Source organism: Pinus tabuliformis, chromosome 8 (genome assembly GCF_031772625.1).
Source record: "Pinus tabuliformis cultivar Carrire ecotype Pingquan chromosome 8, CPIR1, whole genome shotgun sequence".
NCBI classification, from domain to species: domain Eukaryota; kingdom Viridiplantae; phylum Streptophyta; class Pinopsida; order Pinales; family Pinaceae; genus Pinus; species Pinus tabuliformis.
The window spans coordinates 666,804,732-666,825,429 of record NC_142294.1 but is presented as its reverse complement, the minus strand read 5'-3'; the positions used below and the strand labels follow the sequence as shown (position 1 = coordinate 666,825,429).

General features: G+C 33.1%; 1 pseudogene; it reads left to right on the top strand.

Annotated features, from left to right (window-relative positions):
- The first annotated feature begins 11,356 nt into the window (after positions 1-11,356).
- On the top strand, positions 11,357-20,238 carry LOC149237337 (phosphate metabolism protein 8-like; annotated as a pseudogene).
- The last annotated feature ends 460 nt before the right edge of the window (positions 20,239-20,698 follow it).

The following is a 20,698-nucleotide window of genomic DNA, read 5'->3' as shown; positions in this document are numbered from 1 at the left end:
AAAGTCATGATGATGATCAAGACTACTCTAGAAGAGTCCATACTATAACTCCAACTAAGGGTTAAAGGAGTGCAATTTAAACACTAGGATGTTATCGGGTTGTGCTATAACTGAACCACTAGGAGGAAAAGTGTTTCTATTCTATTCAAAATTCATCTTTTTCTATAGATGATCATAGAAGAAGTGAGTGGATAGGAATAGGGAAAATAGAGATGATTTGTGCACTATAGAATTGTGTGAGTCACAAGCCTCACTTCTTTGTACTTTCATCCATTTCACATTAAGATGAAGAGAGTGGAGAAGCCTCACCTTCCAATTGTGTTTTCTCTCGAAATGATTTCCTAGGTTATATGTTGTGTTTGTTTTTGGTTTGTGAGTTTTATTTCATTGTTCTCTATTTTCTGCATAATCACAATTTTCATGCATAAACAATAAACAATAATTAACAAGTCCATAAATCCAACAAGAAATAAACCATCATAGTGTAGATTCTAGAGTCTATGCTTAATTTGATCAGATTTTTTGTGGTGAACTATCCAATGGAATATCCATGAAATTTTATAGATTAGATGGGAAGTACTAAAATAATAATAATTATAATAGTTAAATTCCTATGTATTACTCTATATGGAAGATATTTCTAGTAAGTATGGCCCTTGAAGTAGTGCAAAAGAAATAAATCTAAGAAGGCTTCCTAGAAATTTCCATGTACTAGACAATTATTTCTCTGGAATGATCATAGGGGGTTTACTTGAATTATAGAGAGAGTAGAAATAATGTAATGGACATATAGTGAGTATATCATAATGCTAGTAAGCAATAATTTCTTGTGGAGTGGTTTCCTTACTTAAGGAATTGATATGGTGTTACCCTATTTGAAGGGTATTTTCTACATTATTACGTTAATTCTTGTTAGTGTATGATTTTTTGTATACCCAAATTTAAGAATTTTTAGTATATCATAAATTTATACATTTATTGAGTACATAACAAGAAAAAAACACTAGGTTTTCATTCTAAACCTAAATCCAAGGAAACCAAATCAACAAATTTTCATGTTAAAGTTGTCACCTATGGAAAAGAAAATGAAATGGAAACAATGAACAAGTGCTCCAGAGAATGTGAAAATTCTTAATAAGATGTGTATTCCTACTGATGCATACATATACAACATAATGTATATGTCATCCAAATAACATGTGCATTTTTTTTTCCATTATAATATTTTTCCCTAGTGTAAATCCTTTACCTTCAAATGGGCATATAAATGGAATTCAAGAATTTGGGTATTAAATATGTGTTCTATAGTTTTAGACATGACAAGAGAAAGAAACTTGGGCCTTAGGTCATAGACATTTCTTCTACGTCTTAAATTCCTATGCCAAAAACTTGAACCACCACACCCGACATGTTGAGGGAATTCTTGTCATCTAATTAGAGACATGAGGATCATTTGAAAATTTTGAGCACAAGTTATGAATCTTGAGGTTGTTGATATGGTCATTGAAGGAAATGTGGTGATTGGGTATTAAAGTAATATTTTTGGAATACATGGCTATATATAAGAGCTCAAACAACCACAAAAAACATCTTAAGGTTATCCCCACCTTTGACTTATGATATGGGTTCTATTAGGGGATCTTGTTATACTATCTGCATCATACTTTGGGGCCTATACATATTTGAAGGAGGAAACATAGGCCTTAAACCATATTGGAAGCTTATAAGCATCAAAATTCAAGAATCATGCATTGATCCTCTACACATGACCTCTTAAACATATCCTTACCATCTAAGTAGGGATATTGAATTAGAACTGGGTATGGGTGTCATGGTAAAAAATATGGCTGGCAGGGAAACCTAGGTCTTAAGCTATAAATGAAGGTTCTAGAAATTAAGGCATGATCAAGAGACATGTCATTTGAGGAATTAAGGCTCAAGAGTCATGAATGGCACTTCAAACCACCGTAATTTTCACTCTTGTACAAGGAATGAAATTAAAGGAAAGAAATAAAATGAAACAAGACGAAGAAATATATCAAAAAATAGAATAATATGGTGAATCCATGGTTTTTTCTAATAAATAAAAGTGTACAATATCATAGAACGCACACTAGCTAGAATGGTGGTATCTATCTTTGAAGAGAGAGAGATGGTGGCTACGTGGATTCTCAAAAGGCTATTATAAGAGCAAAAAAGAATAGAATTTTTAATAGGGAAGCATAAACGCCCAAAAATCTAACCCTCAATGATGAAACAACAAAACTTTTACAAGCTTTGAGGTGGTTAGTTATTATATCAACTTCCTAGCAATACGACTTTTGCATAAAATATTTGTTTCATTGGAAACAATTGTCCCATGACTATGAATTTTTTATAGGGACCATGAAATTCAATGACATTCCTTGGTCCCCCAAATTGTCAAAAGGCATCATTTAGGGCCTTGAAATGAACCCAAAAATTTGGGACCCAAAAATCATATAAATTTTCCAAGAAGCTAGAGAAGCATTAAGAAAGTGTAAAAGGTGGGTAGTCACTAATATCCACCGAGATCAATCCACTGTTCCTAGGAAGTAATGGTCTCCATTGTTTAAATTTTCCTCATCATATAAGAAAGCTTTTGCTAAATTTGACTCGTGGTGAACTACTTGCCTTAGTGAAGAAGGTACCTTTCTTTGACAACCAAGTAGAGTTTTATGTGCTAATTTCAAGTGTCCTTTGTCTTGGTATCCGTCATCTAATCCAGTGTAACCTATTGAATGTATCCATAATTGAGTTTTGTGGGCGTAATTGTTTGAGTTCCGACGAGGTCTCCAACAGAGGTGCAAAATATGGGCAAAGCAACTCCACGTTAAACATTGGGTGCAAGCCAAGGAAATAGAGAATAGTAAATTCAAAATCCTTTCCACCCACAACTATTAAAATTGTGCAAGGCCCATATTGAAGTGGTATGATATTCCCCCAAGGGTCTGCGAGGAAATTTGTCTGTAAATACAACGATACGTTATTGCTAATGTAATATTCCTATAAAACGTTTCCATTTGCAATGTTTATACGAATGATTCTTATTTAATTACCATGTTTAATATTTAACGAAATATTTGTAATCAAGAACAGTTGGGAGTTAGTTTGTAACTATCTATTGAAGTTATCTTACGCTAGGGGAAAAGAGGGAAGAAAGCAGAATTCACGGGTGATGCAGGGAGGATATGGCTTGCAAGGGTTTCCAGGAATGAAAATTTTTTAAGAAGGGGAAATCCACAAGTGTTACTATGTTTGTTCCTTTTTAAAATTTGTTTTTACTGTGGTGGCTTCCCCGGCAATAGTTAGAGTGAAATAGGGAAAACCTTAGGAATCGGGGTTGGAAAGAGAAAGAATACACTGATAATTTTAAGAAAACATAGTATGGATTTTGTGCTTATTCTTAATAGAACCTTTAATATTCCTAAGCATGTTGTGTTGATCTCGAAATAAAAATTGTTAAACAATGCCAGTCGTAGCCATTGTGGCAATATGAAGGTGAGTGCCAATTGCGCGAGACTGTAATGTAATTAAAGAGGAAGCATAATTATGTAGTTAGTTACACCTCATGTCGTGGCATTATTAGTTGCATTTTCAAGACTGTTTGCAAATTTCAACCTCCATTTTGAGGCAAAGAAGCACATTTAATATGAAGAAGCTAGTCGTGAGAAATAAATCGGCAATTGGAAAATATGTAGCAACGTGAATCCTTGGAAAATGTGTGTCTATTTGCTAGTTTTTAAAATGGATATTTGTTCTTTTTGCATAGAGAAAGTAGTTGTTTTATATGAAAATAACATGTATTCATATGGAGTAACAATACTGCACTAATTTCATGGAAAAAGAAAATTTTACTACATATATAAAATACATATACGTATATATAGCTATTGAGTTTGATTTTAATTTTATTGAAAGATAACTATATGCATATGAATTGTTATTTCTTGAAAAAAAATATGTTATTTACATGGATAAGAGAGAAAGAATAATATTGTGTCAAATTTCTTGAAAGATAAAATCTATCTTCGCTTGCAAGAAAACCAGATATTTTTCATTGGAATTCTTGAAAACAAAACATGTATTTGCATGTTTTAATTTTGTTAATGTTAAGTATATTATTGCACACAAGCATTATAAAACTAAGACTAATGATATTGCATTGTAGAATATAAATTAGTTGTTTTGATTATTTGGAAATAAAAACATACGAATTCTTGTGCATTTGGAAAGAAAAACTTACGATTTGTTGTGCATTAAACAAAAAAAACCAAGATTATTTTCTTGGAAAATTGCTTAAGAATGATGCACATATAGAAAAGAACCCATCATTGTTTTCAGGAAAGATTGTGTGTTTATATGCATAGAAGGAATGCCAATTATGCTAAAAGAACACATGTTTCATGCACAAGAATATTTAAGAAGTCATGTTATTTTTCATAAAGAATGCATGTGATCTTTGCTTGAGAAAAGACAAAGAAACTGAGTTATTTTATTACAAAAAAATTGTTTGGAATTATAGGTGAAACGTTAGACTATTTATTTATTTGAACATACTCACATGATTCCTATGCATTAGATTCCTAAATAAAACCACTAGAACTTTGAAGTGGAATATGTGCTTATTTTATTAGATTTTCTTGATGAGAAATATGGACAAAATAAAAATACTATGCATGACATTTATTGAGAGGAAATGAGTTATTTGCATGCACAAAAATAGAAATATTATGTTTGATATGTCTTCAAAAGATCTAAGTTATTTTCTTACATGACAAATAGAAATATTATGTTTAATCTCTTGAAAGGAAACATGATATTTGAATTTATGAAAAGTACACCTATGATGTTGGATTCTTTGAAAAGAAATATGCATGAAAATAATATAAGTATTGTGTTAGACATTTTGAAGAGAAACATGAATTTGTGTGAAGAAAAGAATAATTACTATGTTAGACCTTGGAAGGGAAAACAAGTAATTACATGCAATAAATGCATTACCTCTCCTTTGGAAAAATATAGGTATTTGCACGCAAGGAAAAATAACTAACATGTGCTAGTTTTTGTTTCGAACATAGCATGTATTTGCATGTATAATAGACTTTGTATCTATTATAGTATCTAAGGAACTTCAATTTGCATGGGCGATAATAATATCTATTATGTTAGTTTTCTTTACATATTTACACGCACCAAAAGTAATAGATGAAGGGCTAGTTTTGTCGATAAAGTTTATGTAATGTACATGCACAATGTGTTAGTTCCTTTAAAGTAATATCTCGAAAGTTTTAGTGATTTTTCTTGAAATAATGTGTGCTTATGCGAGGGAAAATATTAGTTAATATGGTATTGTTTATAAATATGCATTTATGGTTATACACTTATAACTAATGCATATGTAGTTTTGTTAAAGGAAGCATGTTGCAATAGTTTATTTACATTTCATGTATGACATGAATAGATGTTGAAGAATCACCATTAAATATTGATTATTGGTTGATAAATACTCTATGTAATCATGATATCAATGTTCGTCGACGAAAACATTGGTAGGAAAATATGGTGACTTGTGCAAAGGATAGATTATGTTTAACATTGTGGCAGGTAAATAGCTAATGGTCCATGCCGATGAGTGTGAGCTATAGGATGGTCCACTGATGGAACGAGTATGCCACAAAGATGTAAATATTGAATATTATGGGTAAATGATATCATGATTATTGTAATAGCTTTTAGATAGATATGTTGTATTTAAACGAGATTTATTTGTAATATTTTATGAAAATTGTTAAGGGATGGACTCCCTTATAAGACATTGAGTGAGGTGTGAACACCCTCACAAAAATTTATGATAAAATTAAATGTTTGTTGGTTTTCAACCTATGAGGTTTCTAGGACATATAAGTGTCTCATGATGAGGTTATTTGTTGTGCTACTTTTATGATGTGGATTCCTTGCAAGAGATGATGTTTATAATATCAAGGATGTGATTAAGTAATATAGTCACTAGTATAAAGTGATAAATTAGTAAGTAGGTGACTAAAAACATTAGTCACCAAAGCTTTTCCCAATGAAATACTACAAAGAATGAAAAATATTAAGTGAACAAACTAAAAATGCCCAACATAAATGACTAATTTAGTCCCGGATTAAAAAATATGATTAGCAAATAAGAAATACAACTAAAAATGTCTAATGTGAATCACTAATTTAGTCTAGGACCAAAAATATGACTACTTAGCAAGTACTATGATAATATGAATCAATCGTTTATCTTGGTCATCTTAATTGTCTCACTTCAACAATCTAAAACTATAAGTGATAGGGGATTCAAAGGTTGTTATAGATTCATTAAAAGGTTATACTTCCTTTAACACTTCTTTATTGGATCCATCAAGGCTCAAGGTGGGGTCCCCAAGCCTTCCATTGCATCCTAATAATGAGGGGCCTTGATGGGGCACCGCCTTGAGCCTTGATCCTTGATCTTCGATCTTTGATCCTTGAACTTTGATCTTCGATCCTTCCTTTGCATCATAAATATTTGCAATACCCCCAATGCAAAACACTCCCCAAATGAAAAACCTCTTAACGCAATAAGGAACGAGCACACTGATGAGGTTAGCGAGCCAGGGGACAGGCTTGCCTCATTGCTATAGGGTGCCACTCATCCTGGTGATACAACTCGTGGACCTGAGGGGCCTGAGTTGACTCCCATCCCATCCTTGATGATTGGGGTGTCCTAGGTTATGGAGCTGGGCTGTCGTGCCTCAACATAATGGTGCCACTCACTTCAGGATGGTGGAACTGAGCGGACAACCTGGAACCGACGCCAATGGCTTGTCCCAGGTTAAGGAGCCGGGAAACATGGCCTAATTGCTATGGGTACCACCACATGGTTAAGATCCTCGGTGGGCCTAGGGTGCTGACCAGCTCCCAGCCCAATCGGGGAATGGAATGTCTCACAATAGGGCTCAACAGGGTTTTTACTAGGGTTAGGGAGCAAGGAAACCTTGCCTTATCTGTTATTGTGCCACCGGTATAGAGTGGTACCTGGGGCCACCAGGCCAGATCTCCAATAGATGATTTGAGTTATGGAGTTGATCAAACTATTCAGGGTTATTTTGGTTTTGAGAGGATTATTTGGAGGCATTTCCATGGAAAATATATTAGTAGATACAACTTGTAGTATATTGAATAGGTGAGAAAATTCAGAGTTGAAGGCATTTGTAACTTTGGAGGAAAAATCTCATATTACACTTTTGTTTATTATCCCCTCATGCATTTTTCCCTCTTTAACTATAACTCTTCGAATATTTTATGTGAACTCATTGAATAAGTGGACGAAATCCCTCTGATTGATTGTTTAGTTGGACCAAGGGTGGTGGGTGTAGGGACAAATTTCTTGGGGATGCAAGCAGATCCATTACCAATTTACTATTGCTCGCATGCCCCAGCATAATATTAATGTCTTTTTCTAGCAAAACCCATACCAATGTCTTCATCTGAGTAGCTTAACAAAAAATATAAATAAATAGTTATAATAAAACTTGTATGTATCCAACCTTAAAATCAACATGTATGCCCTCAAAAGAATTTGCATCATTCACATTGTCTGTAAGATCTCTTTCTTATTTTGAATTCTCATGCTGTCAAATTCCCAAATATAATAATAGAACTAACTGATGCCCACTTAGAAATTTTAGAATTTGATTTAGAAGGGTTGTTGGGTCATCTACGAATATTTCATTGGACATAACCCACTTAGATGAAACCATAGTTCCAATTTTGGCAAGAGATTTCCAATTTCTTTTCAACTTGAACTGAGCCAGTATATTTATCAGCCAAGCCAAATGGAAAATTCATTACTTAATGGTGGAAATTGTGTTACCTAATCGAATAACCCTTTTCCCCAAATATACCAAAGTTGAAAAAAAAGAAAATATTTAAATCTTAATTTTACCCTCTATAGATAATATAGGATGGAGCTTAGCCTTGAGGGGTAGCTCAATTGATCTTCTTGTAGCTAAAGAACATCCTTAATGGGAGGTCATAGATTAAAATATCCTTGAAACTCTCATGGATAGTCTACACGAATATGTTGGTGGGATGTGATCCCTTCATGTGGATATGCTCAAATATTTCCTCTTGAAAGTAAAGTAGAAGAAATATAGGCTGGAGCTTAACGTGACTAGAAAGAGATGAAGGGAGGGGTATCAAGAATAATTTACAACAATGTGTTTGGGAAAAGTTGTTATGATGCCATGCATGAGATGCCCATTAATGGGGATGATGATATTGGAACATGACAAAATGTCATGATGATGTGGATGTCAATAGGGGCATGATGATACTGCATGGTATAAACCCATTTAAATCTTCAAAACTTTTTGTGTCACTAAGGATTCTTATTTTTCCAATCAAATTAATTTTCTATCAAAAAAAATTGAACTAATATACGGAATTTCTTGTCGCATTCAAGGCTTACATTAAGGTTTTCGGATATGCAAACTAAAAAATGTTCATGTTATTATCGTTATTTTTATTTTTTTGGGGTTTTGGGTCAAAGGTCAGTTTGTGTTGAAAATGCATAGGGTGGGCATATAGGGTTTGTTCTTCTCTACATGATTAGAAAAGCATGCTCTGAAACAAGGGATCCTTCAAAGATTTCAAGGCCGTTCTAAACATGTCGTTATAAAGAATCAATGTTATGAAACCTTGAAACTGAGAATTTTATGAGAATTTTGTGATTTGTGTAAAAGGGGCATTGAGATACATGGGACATGACCCTTTATCCATAAAATATTTATTGAATTCTAACAATATTAGGTTTAAATATAGGGAAACATCATGAATGATATTAACAGTAGTGGTAGCAGTTTACTAGGGACAAAGGATACATTTGGGGAGGTCTTCTGATCTCAATTTCCAAAGCGTGTGGATGCCTCTAAATGAAATGGTATGGAGTGTGTAACAAAATAATATGGTGTGGGTTTGGATGGATCTACTCAAATAGTTAAAAAAGATTGTGGAAGGGCATGGTGAAAATATCATGGATGACATTCAGGACAGAGAAGAAGATGACCACTCGTTACCTTGGTTAGCAAGTGTGGATGAAATACAAGCTAGTTTGGATGTAGAGAGAAACATCTTGTCTCCACTCAATCCAAAAATCACTGGCGATGGTATTCAGAATAACTATGATGGAGAGGGAACTCTAGCTAAGTTCAGAAGGCCCCGCTAATATGAGAATTCAATAGTTAAGGATAATTTAGAAGATAATTTAGGGAGTGTGGTGGAGATACCCATAGGTAAGGACAAAATTTCATCAAAGGAAAAAAAATCAAAGAATGAGATGTTGAAAATATTGTGGATAACACTCTAAACAATATAGATGGAAAATAAGGTGACCACTCATCTCTTAGGTATAGAAGCATTTTGGATGGTATGCAAGTTATTCAGGATGCAGAAGAAAGCATGAAGTCTTTACACAATGGCAAAGGTATTGGGGATGGTGTGCAAGATGACCCTGATGGAAAAGAAACTCTAGCTAAATTCAAAATGCCATGACAATCTAAAAACATAGTGTCTAAGGATGTTCTAGAAGATGATGTGGGAAATGACTTCGAGGTACCAATGTATAAGGATAAAATCTTATTGAAGGATGTTCGAGAACCTGATGGTCAAAATCTCTTTCATAACATTTAGGTTGGCTCTGATGAAGAAGAATGTCATGACTCATCACCAAATTTTAGAAGTGTTGTTGATGGGAGGAAAACTACTCATGATGTAGGAGAAAGCATCCCATCAATGCCCAAGGCCAAGAGTATCATAGATGGTACATATGAATCTGATGGATAGGAAAATATAGCTAACTCCAAAAGGTTTCTTTGATCTAAAAAGGCAACAATGAAGTTTTGTTTACAAGATGATGTAGGAAAAGAGATGGAGGTATCAATATATAAGGATTAAATCTTATTGAAGGAAAAATTTGTTCATGAATCAGATGATGAAAATATCATAGATGACATTTAGGTTGACCCATATGGAGAATAAAGTGACCGGTCATAACTCAATTCCAGAATTGTTGCACATGGCATAGAATTTATTCATGATGTAGAAGAAAGAATTTGGTCTCTTCCTCAGGCCTGAAAAATCATGGATGGTATGCAGGTTGACCCTAATGGACATGAAACTCTTACTAAGTTCAAAAGGTTTCGTCAATCTAAAAAGGTAGCTTATAATGTTTCTTCACAAGATGATGCCAGAAATGAGATGGAGGTACTCATACATAAGGATGAAATATTATCAAAGGGAAAAACTATGAAGTATTGCAGATGGTTGAAGATACAGAAGAAATAACCCAATCTCTACCCAAGGAATAAATTATCAAGGATGGTATGCAGAATGACCCTGATGGATAGGAAACTCTAGAGAAGTTGAAAAGGCATCGCAAATATATAAAGGGAGAGCTTAAAGTTTCTCTATAAGATGATGTAGGAAAAGAGATGGACGTACCCATAGCTAAGGATAAAAGTGTATTGTATGATAAATTTTCTCAAGAATTGGTGGTCAAAATCTCACGGATAACATTCAAGCTGAACTAGGTGGAGATGAAGTTGATTTCTCATTACCCAAGCTCGTAAGTGTTGGGGGTGGTATATAAGATTCTGAGGATGTAGATGAAAGAATCCTATATATGCTGAAGGGAAAAAGTAATGGGGATGGTATGAAGTATGATGTTAATGGGGAGGAAACTTTATTGATGAGATATCACTAAACGAAAAAGTTGTTCAAAAAACAAATGATAAACCAACGAAGGTCAAGAAGCTTCGTCGATTAAAAAAGTGTGAGGTCAAGAATTCCCTAGAAGTGGGTGGAACAAATTCCATAGAGACATATAGAAAAAATAATGAAAACATCAAAGGAAATGTTTCTAATGATTCAGAGGATACTCTCACTCCTTTAAAAGAAAATCTAAAAAATATGCAAAGGATTTTCCAAAAATACCTTCAAGTTCAAGGCAGGCATGTACCTCAAATAATGATATTAAGGAAACTGCAAACACTTTTCACGTTTCAAAGTGGAAAAAAACTAATGGCTCCTCAAAGGCTCACCTTTTGTTCCAGCTAAGAAAACTTGAGGTGGAAATGGTGAAAAATTACAAAAATAATCATTGGATTCCAATCCTAATGTTGGAGAGAAAGTTAACGTAGTTAAAACATCATATACAAAAAAAAGTAAGAAGAAATCTAATTCACAGTGAGTTGTAAGGCATGTCAAGAAACGAAGACATGGTGATATGGCATATGAAGGAGATAGTGACTAAAATGTTTTGATGGATGGGGAAGAAGATTTGGAAAGTAAGAGCAGTGTTGAAAAAGATCGCCGCAATAGAGGCAGGAACAGGGCTGGACATATCTCAGGCATGTTGGGACAAGTAGTTATGGATGAGGAAGTAGTTGTTGCTGGTGAATTTAAAATTTGTCAAACAAGACCAGCTAGAAAAGTAAAATTCAAGGAATTTTTGAAGTGCAATGGAGGGTTTCAATAATATTTTGAATGTAATTTCCAAATATTCCTCTGCAATAATCCCACGAGTAACAAGATTATACATAGTTGAGTATGTCTCCTAAATATAGCTTGTCATTTAGTTCTTTTACCATGGTTTTCAAGCCAAAGGATAATATTTTCTTCCAAAATAAGTCCATATGACTTGGATAAAATGTGGCTAATCATAGTTGTCTTGTAGTTAGAGGGAATGTTTTCATCCCCAAATTTAAAGATATACACAACAAAATTTGCATCCAAGGCTTATGGAAGCCTTTATTTATTGTTAGATTGAGGAGTTTGTGTATATCAAGGATGAGGACGGATATTCCCATTTTGAGGATTTTAGCCTCATAGCCTTCAATGTCCTAGGCTTTCCCATTAATGAATTACTTAATCTTAAAATCAAAATATTCCAAAGAGAAGATATCCTCCTCAATAGAAGTGTTCGAAATGGTGCCCATGGCATCAGGGGAATCATATAGATTCTTACTATAGATATCCCAAATCTTTTAGGGGATAAAATTATTCCCTTTCATTTTACAAACAAGAATTTTCCTCCAAAATTATTTGGATTAAGCTTTATAAAGGGGAAGAAGATTCTATTACCTCCTATTTACATAACATTGTTTCTTCCTTTTGATAATGTTTTTTTACATATTTATTTTTTCAAGCTCTATGGTTTCACTATTACCATATATAATTTCTTTAGTGATAATTTTATAATCACTGTTATACCAAGTGTTAGAAGTTTTATTATTCTTTCTATAAGAGAGCTTGGTAAAGAACTTGTTAATGGTAGCGGAAAGGGTTGCAGTAAAATTGTGGTAGATTTGATCAATGTTAACATCGTACATTAAGCAACCTAAATGACTATTTAAATCCTTTAAGAAGAGATACATTTTACTTATGCCAAAATGAATTTCTTTGACTCTCACAATTCACTTGCGTGTGACCGGTGTGGATGTCGAGGTTTACAGTTAAGGTTAGAGGTCTACGGTCAGAATTAGGCTTGTATTTATTTAGGAAGTAAAAATGTATAGTACCGTACAAAACATGGATATCATATATTACATAATAAAGAAAATTACTTCCAAGCCCATCAATACAAGTCATCTCAATGGAGGTTTATTAATTCCATTACAAATTATTAGCTCTTGGGAACTATAGAGCTTGATTTTCTTCGTACCAAATAAGTTCTCGGTTATTTCTTCATAATTTATTTTGAATCTACTAGCTAATTCAAATAACTGCTCTAGTGAGAGGGGATTAAGTGGAGTTATTGCTTAGGAGAGTGGCTTAGTTGATAACGGTTATGGAATTGAAGTCCACTAACAAGAGGACATTACCTTCATTCCCTAGAGTGTGATTATCTTTTCCTAAGGTATTGAAGGGACAATCCTTATCAATATCTATTTTGTTATAGGTGGGTGAGTTGATAGGAAAAACATAGCGAGTTGCAAGGTAAATCTTATTGGAATTAGTCATAAATTTCGATCCAAATGTATCAATTGAGGGGGTTTATCTGATGAAGCCAAATGTGAGGAGAAATATAAATTTTTTATATATAAAAATCTATTCCACCAAATATTATATGAGATGATTTCTTGTTCCAAGTTGACCAAGGAATGAATCCAATAATGTTGAGTACTTTCGTCTCATCATGCTCTGAGTTTCAACTAATAAAATAAGGTCAATTCTACTCATGAAACAACCTAACATATGACCTTTACGCAATGGAAGACAACAACAATTCTAGAAGAGGATCCAGAGTGTCCCAATATCCCATTTATCACTCTTAGTTTGGTCTCTATCTCTAATAATAACTTGCTTATTTGTAATGATTTCCAATTTTCCTCCCTTTCTTTCCTCCTTTACCTTTTGAACCTCTTTCCCTAGTTTAGCTTGATCTTCTAGGATGAGATCCTCATTTATAAATATTCTTGGCCCTTTTAGGCTTGGAGATTTATTGATTATATCTAATATGACCATTACAACTTAGCTTAACATGTATTAGTCTATGTTTATGCTTGAGTATCTTTCCCACCATTTTCTTTTGTGTGAGGTAAGTTGTTTGAATTTGTGACTTACTTTTCAACTATTCTTTTACTATTTCTAATGTATCCTCATCTTTCTTCTCTTTTATAACAACAATGATAAGGTTCATGGCAGTGAGGGTACTCATGATTTACTTTTATTAGTTTTCTCATTCCCTCATTCATGGGTTTCATATCTAGTTTTCTTTCTATGATACTTAAGGCCAAATTATTATTGAAATTTTCCTTTAATTGTTTAATCTCATCGGTGAAAATGTAATTTTTTTCAACCATTAATTGTTTTTTATTTTATATTTCATCCACCATATCTTTTATTCGTTGGAGTTCAATGATGCAACCATTTTATTTTCTAATAATTTGTAGCTATTATCAAGCCTTGTCGATATTTGTAACTTATGTTCCATATGCATTGTAGATAATTTGAGTTTATGGTTTGTAATTATTGTAGATAATTCGATTTTACATTCACTTTCTATTTAGTGAATATTTTATTTTTATTTTAAAAAAATATATGTAAAGTCTATCTTGAAAATGATATGGAATACACCTAAAAAGACATTAGCAAATCTAGTAACCATAGTAAAAGTCAAATTATTGTTATTTTATAATATTTTTAATTAAAACTATTCAAATATAAATTCATTTCTCCTTTAAATTATAACAACATTGTTATATATATGTGATCGAAAGAATTAGGTCCAAATTTTGTACGGAAATAATTACAGATATTACTTATATATTGATTATACAACTTTGTACAATAATAAAAGTTGATATCATAATTGAAATGTATAATAGAAGTAAAAAAACATTAACAAATCTATTAAACATAATAAAACTCAAAATTATTTTTATTTTATAATATTTTTAATTAAAACTATTCGAATATAAATTTATTTTTCTTTTTAATTATAATAATATTGTTATATATATAGTATAGAAAAAATTACACATATTTCTTATAGATTAACAACACTACTTTATACCATAAATTGATATATACGTATAATAAATTAAATCATACTATAAAATAAATTTGGGCCAGTGCATGAAACCTAAATCTCTTTAAATTAAATTGTACCATGTGCTTTTGGAACTTGAAATCATAATTTGCAAATTGATGTATCTTGAATAGAAGTATTGTATACTGGTTTGTAATATTGTCATTTGTACAATGATTTCTAATATAATCGAGGTTGATTTTCTTGTTTTCTCATTTTGATGAGTGAAATTTTTAATTGTACCATGTGCTTTTGGAAGTTGAAAACATAATTTGCAAATTGCTGCACCTTGAATAGAATTACTTGTACATTGGTTTGTAAATATAGTCGGTTGTACAATGGTTTCTATTAATATCAATGTTGAGTTGAGTTGAGTGTTATCTCATGTTTATGAGAGAAAATTTAGGGTAGTAATGGTTTTAATTTTTTTTTATAAAATTTTTAATAGTAGAAAAATTTATAATAATTTAGTAGTTAAATTAATAAATGAGATCATTATTATTGATTGTTATATATAAATTTAAGTTAATTTTGTTACTGTTATTTAAAGAAAATTATGTTATTTGGAATTATGTTCCATAATTAGTAAGGAGGTAGATTTTTACATTTAGAAGATCTAGGATCATTATGCTCTTTTTTTAAATGAGCTCTTAGATCAATAAAAATAATTTAAAAACATACTCCAAACCTTTAATCTAAATTTATAAATGCATATAATTAATTATAGTGCTTTTCTTTCTTAGATTTATAAATTTACATTAAAACATTTTAAACAAATAAATATTATAATAATAATTTTTATGTTAATAAATTTAAATTACTATAAATTAATATATTATAATAATAAAACCAAATTACTATAAATTAATATATTATAATAATAAAACCTTAAATATCATAAGAATAATTTTTTGAATTAATAAATTTAAAATAATACATCTCAATTTCAAATGACAAATGACTCATTTGAATTTGTTGAAATTAATAATTTTGTAAGAGGATAACTATGTAAGCCTAAATCTCAATGCGCTGATTTATTGCCAAAGTATTATTAGAAACCATCTCTAATCGCAAGCATTTGTTGTTAGCTTGTTTATTTCAGTTACATATCTCCACACACAGATGATCTTTTATAAAAAGATAAATGGATTTGTGGAATTAATTGTAGTTACCCGGAGACCCGAAACATCAAAGAGCGTTTCTTATCCTTATAAATAGTCATTTTATAATAAATATTTCTTTAAATGCGATCGATTAATTGAAAAATATATTATTTATAAAATTATGTATTAATCAATTATTATTTTTTTTGAAAACTATATTGCATATTAAATTAAATTTCTGGGGAGTGAAATATATGAATATATGAAATTATTAAATTAAATTTATGTATATATTATTTTTACACCATAAGGCGTTTCCCTTTGGAAAAGACTCCCTTGATTGCCACTCTCCACCGTTTTTCACCGTTGATCTTTGTGTTAGACGATTGAAGTATTATTCACCGTCCACGTGAGTTTTGGTTGGTTACCGTTTTTCATTGGTTATACAGTATAACGGCTTTTGTTGTGGCTTACCTTCTTGTTTATTTTTAAATTTGAGTTTCCTGAAAATGGGAGGAATCCTCGACAAATTGCACGCCAATAAAGTGACAACAAATGAATGTGAAAAGATGGGGACCGGAGTCGATCACGAGTCTATGACTACAATACGGAAGATTCGCAACAATTCATCTGAGCCGTTCGGAGATCTATTTAAGCCACCCAATGTTCTCCTTCAATTCCCCCCTTCATTTCATTAACATCGTTAGCTTGTTTATGCCCCTCTGTATTACATTTTCCCTGTTTTTTTCTTTCAACATACATTGCCTCCTTTCCTATTGCATTCTCTCTTCTCCCCATATTCAACATATCTAGTATTCTTTAGAGCCAATCTTCTTTGATTCTTCTGAAATTGTCGGAGTTTTATAATTGGAACATAATTATCTTGTTTTGATGCCTTTGATGTGCATATACTTCAGTGTATCGGGATGATAATTTTTTGGTATATGTATTGCAGAGTCATCCATAATGGTGCTGGCTGAGAATCGACTCGTGACAGAGCAGGGCCCTCGATTTGACTGCCTTCTGTTTGGTGAGCATCACACTTCTTTATTTGGCTAACTTTTTCCCTTTTCAATGGTATTAAGCTAAAGCTGTATGTATTCGTTTCTGATTCCAATCCGCTATTCTAGATCTGGATGACACGTTATATCCCTTAAGTTCCGAACTAGCTGCAGCATGCACCAACAACATCAGAGGTAATCTTGTAGCTAATCTTCCCCTAAAAAATTGTGTAATTTCAGTGTTCTTTTTAAGGAAATGTTAATATTTAGATTTTAATCTAAACCAGAGTCTGAAATGCAACCCGGAAAGCTTGGAGTTGCATATTTAGATTGCCACCGAATAATTTCTTAGAATTTACATGAGCTTGTTATATGCATCTCCAACTTTGCAACTTGAAGGTGATTAGACCCAGATGGACTATGGGCTTGGTGTTCATATTCAACGTGCCCAATATATTGTCTGTAACTAATGCACTGTTGCACAAACAGAGTTGGATCACCCCACCCTTACTGGGGTTGTAGATGCAATTAAGACTTCTCTTAAGCCATTGAGGTAACTTTTGAGGTTTGAATTGTGTGTGTGATCCGGTTGTTGTGTGACAGATTATGTGAATCAAAAACTGGGAGTTGAAAAGAGCAGAGTCCCTGACTTGAGCAAGAGAGCTGTATAAAACTTATGGGACAACCATGGCCGGACTCAGGGTAAGCATTCAATCCCTATTGTTTCATGTAATTCAACATGGTATTTCAACTTTTAAGGTTAAAATGACTGATTTTTAGCATTGGGAGTCTTCTGTAGCTGATTACTGAGGAATTCAGCAACCCCCTTATGTGTCATTGGTTAGCAAGTAGCTTAAGAGTGGGGTCCCTTATGTGTCATCGGTTAGCAAGTAGCTTAAGAGTGGGGTTATGAGCTGCTTTCAATCAGAACCTGCTTCCTGGAATGACTGCAGAACATCTGAGACATACTATCCATAATTACTCCATGGTTTTCTATGATTTTACTGGCCACTACTCTGCCAGGATACCTTTTGCAAATTCATGAGACTGAAACCCTGTTTCTCATCTGTGGTCTTTAAGCCTCAAGGAACTCTCTTCTTGCTCCGCTAATGATAATATATGAATGCAAATATAAGGTGTTCTAGATGTCTTTATTTAATAACTACTACCGATATCAATTTCTAAAATATGGAATTATGATCAACGTTATGGCTAGGAATTGCAATTGGATTGAGAACCTTTTTCTCAACTTTCATGTTCATGAATTCCTTGCATATTTTGACAGTATTCTTTGTTCTACGCAGGCAGTGGGCTATGAATTTGACTATGACGATTACCACAGGTATCTAAGAAATCTTGTATCATCTTCTGGTTGGTAAATTTACAGCTATCTAATGTTTCAACTTTCGACAAAATCAGAGAAAATGCCAGTGATTTGACTTTCATTGTTTGGAATACCATTGATTGCTTTTGGCCTTACATGCTATCCTGTTTCACTCACTGGAAACAAACATTTCTTATACAATTTTGTTCACGGAAGATTGCCATATGAGAATCTTAAACCAGATCCTATGCTGAAGAACTTGTTATTAAGCATGCCTCAGAGGAAAATTGTAAGATCATATGGATCCCTTCAAATTATTTTTACGATGATATTAAATGAAGTCCTAGGTTTTGTTTGGAAACTTATTAGCGTGCTCGTTAACCACTTGTAACTCTGTTATGCAAAAACAGATATTTACAAACAGTGACAAAGTTCATGCTGCAAAGGTCCTTAACAGGCTGGGATTGGAAGATTGCTTTGAAGGCATAATATGCTTTGAGACACTTAATCCTCTTTCAAATATTACTGAAAGAAATAATGAATGGAATATGCCCGCTAATAACTCTACAATCCCGAAGACATCCATAATTTGCAAGCCCTCAAAAGATGCCATGGAGCAGGCTCTTCGCCTTGCAAACGCTGATCCACAAAAAACGGTATGGTAACAAAGATTTTGATGGCCATTTTCCTTCAGCTATCCATTTTTTCATGAAAAGATTGACTCATCTAAGTACCGTAAAAATTTTATACCAAATCCTCCTTAGTAAACAGAGAAGGATAGCTAACACCTATGCTTTAGCCTAGTGTGATGGTACAGGGGTATCCTATAGCGATACGTTTTCTAAAAATGACCATTCTGGCTAAAATCCCCCAGGGTGAATGACCTAGTTGTCTTTTGAGAAGTTATGTTGCAGTGGTATTTTCACAAGAAAAAGATGCATGTTGCTCTGATCATGTCCCACATACTGCACAATTATCAACTTGTCTCTGAAAACAGTCCTTTTTCAACGAGGAGGATCTACAAAGAGAATATTGTATTGAGTCCCAAAACATAAATCTGAAGGTGTGTGACAGAGATGTTTAAATAAGAAAGAGATGTTTGTTAGTCTGATCACATCCCACATACTGATCAATTATACATCTGTTCCCGAACAACCCCTTTTCAGTAGAGAGGAGCTACAAAGGGACTGTTGTACGCAATTGTAATCTAGACTCAAACCAATCTGGCAACCTGCAATTCGACATCATCAATTTTTATTTACCTTATGCATATCATTTCAACAACATCTATTGTAAGAGTTTCTATTTAATCTATTATGTTTCCGTGCAGATTTTCTTTGATGATAGTCCCAGGAATATAGCCGCAGGAAAGCGTGCAGGCCTCCATACCGTATTGGTAAAGACCATATAATTGTAAATGGGATATAATGCTTTTGTAAAAATACATAATTGGTTGAATCTTCATCTAATTACGCCGTAAGGCGTTTCCCTTTGGAAAAGACTCCCCTGATTGCCACTCTCCACCGTTTTTCACCGTTGATCTTTGTGTTAGACGATTGAAGTATTATTCACCGTCCACGTGAGTTTTGGTTGGTTACCGTTTTCATTGGTTACCGTTTTTCACCATTGATCTGTGTGTTACATGATTCAAATATTATCCACCGTCCACGGGAGTTTTGATTGGTTAGAGTAAAATCGTTTTACAGTGTAACGGTTTTTGTTGGGGCTTATAGTTGGTTAGGGTAAAATCTTTATACAGTATAACGGCTTTTGTTGTGGCTTACCTTCTTGGCACTGTGTCAGAGCATGGACTCATTTACATTTACGTTGCCGGCGGAGATGATGAAGATCAAAATCCCTTGCACGACCCGCAGTGGTTTACAATTTGTTTGTAGACCATTACAATTCCCGACATGAACCGAGGACAGGATGAATGCTTTGGTGCTTTCATCAGCGACAATTTTTTCGTTATTAGCCGTGATCTAATCAGGTGGAGTGCGGAAGTTTATGATCCAGAAACAAGGGCATGGACAACACTGGAGACTATGGGAGATAAAGAGAAGGGAAAGGCCCACTGGCATGTCTGGTTGTTTCTTCTTGCAGCAAGGAGTGATGGAATGTGATTCCAATGAAAACGTGTGGAGGGCACTGGGTTCTCTTGCTAAAACCCTTGAAAGGATTTAGTGTTCTGGGAAGATTTTTGTTTACGGTAATGCCGAGAGTAATGTTAAAGTTTGCTATATCTATGAGCCGCCTATAAGAACTGCAGCAGGAAAGCAAACAGAAATGATTGGGATGTACAGAGTATTGAGATTTGAAATTAAGTAACAATGATTACCATATTGTCGTTTGAATAATGTAGTAAGAAATTTCACTTTCTTGTTATCCTTGAAGGAACATTGGTAATAGATTTTGTCAGTTGAATAGCGTAGTAAGAAATTTGACATTAATGTTATACTTGAATGAACATTGGTAATAGATTATGTTATACTTGAATGAACATTGGTAATAGATTTTAGAGAGTTCCTGCATTAAAAATGATGTTATTTTTGGATGAGTTTAGAGGTGCACAACTGAGCAATGTTGGTTGGTTGTTAAAAATTTCAAAAGTTTTATGGCATCCCAGAATATTCCAGAATACAAT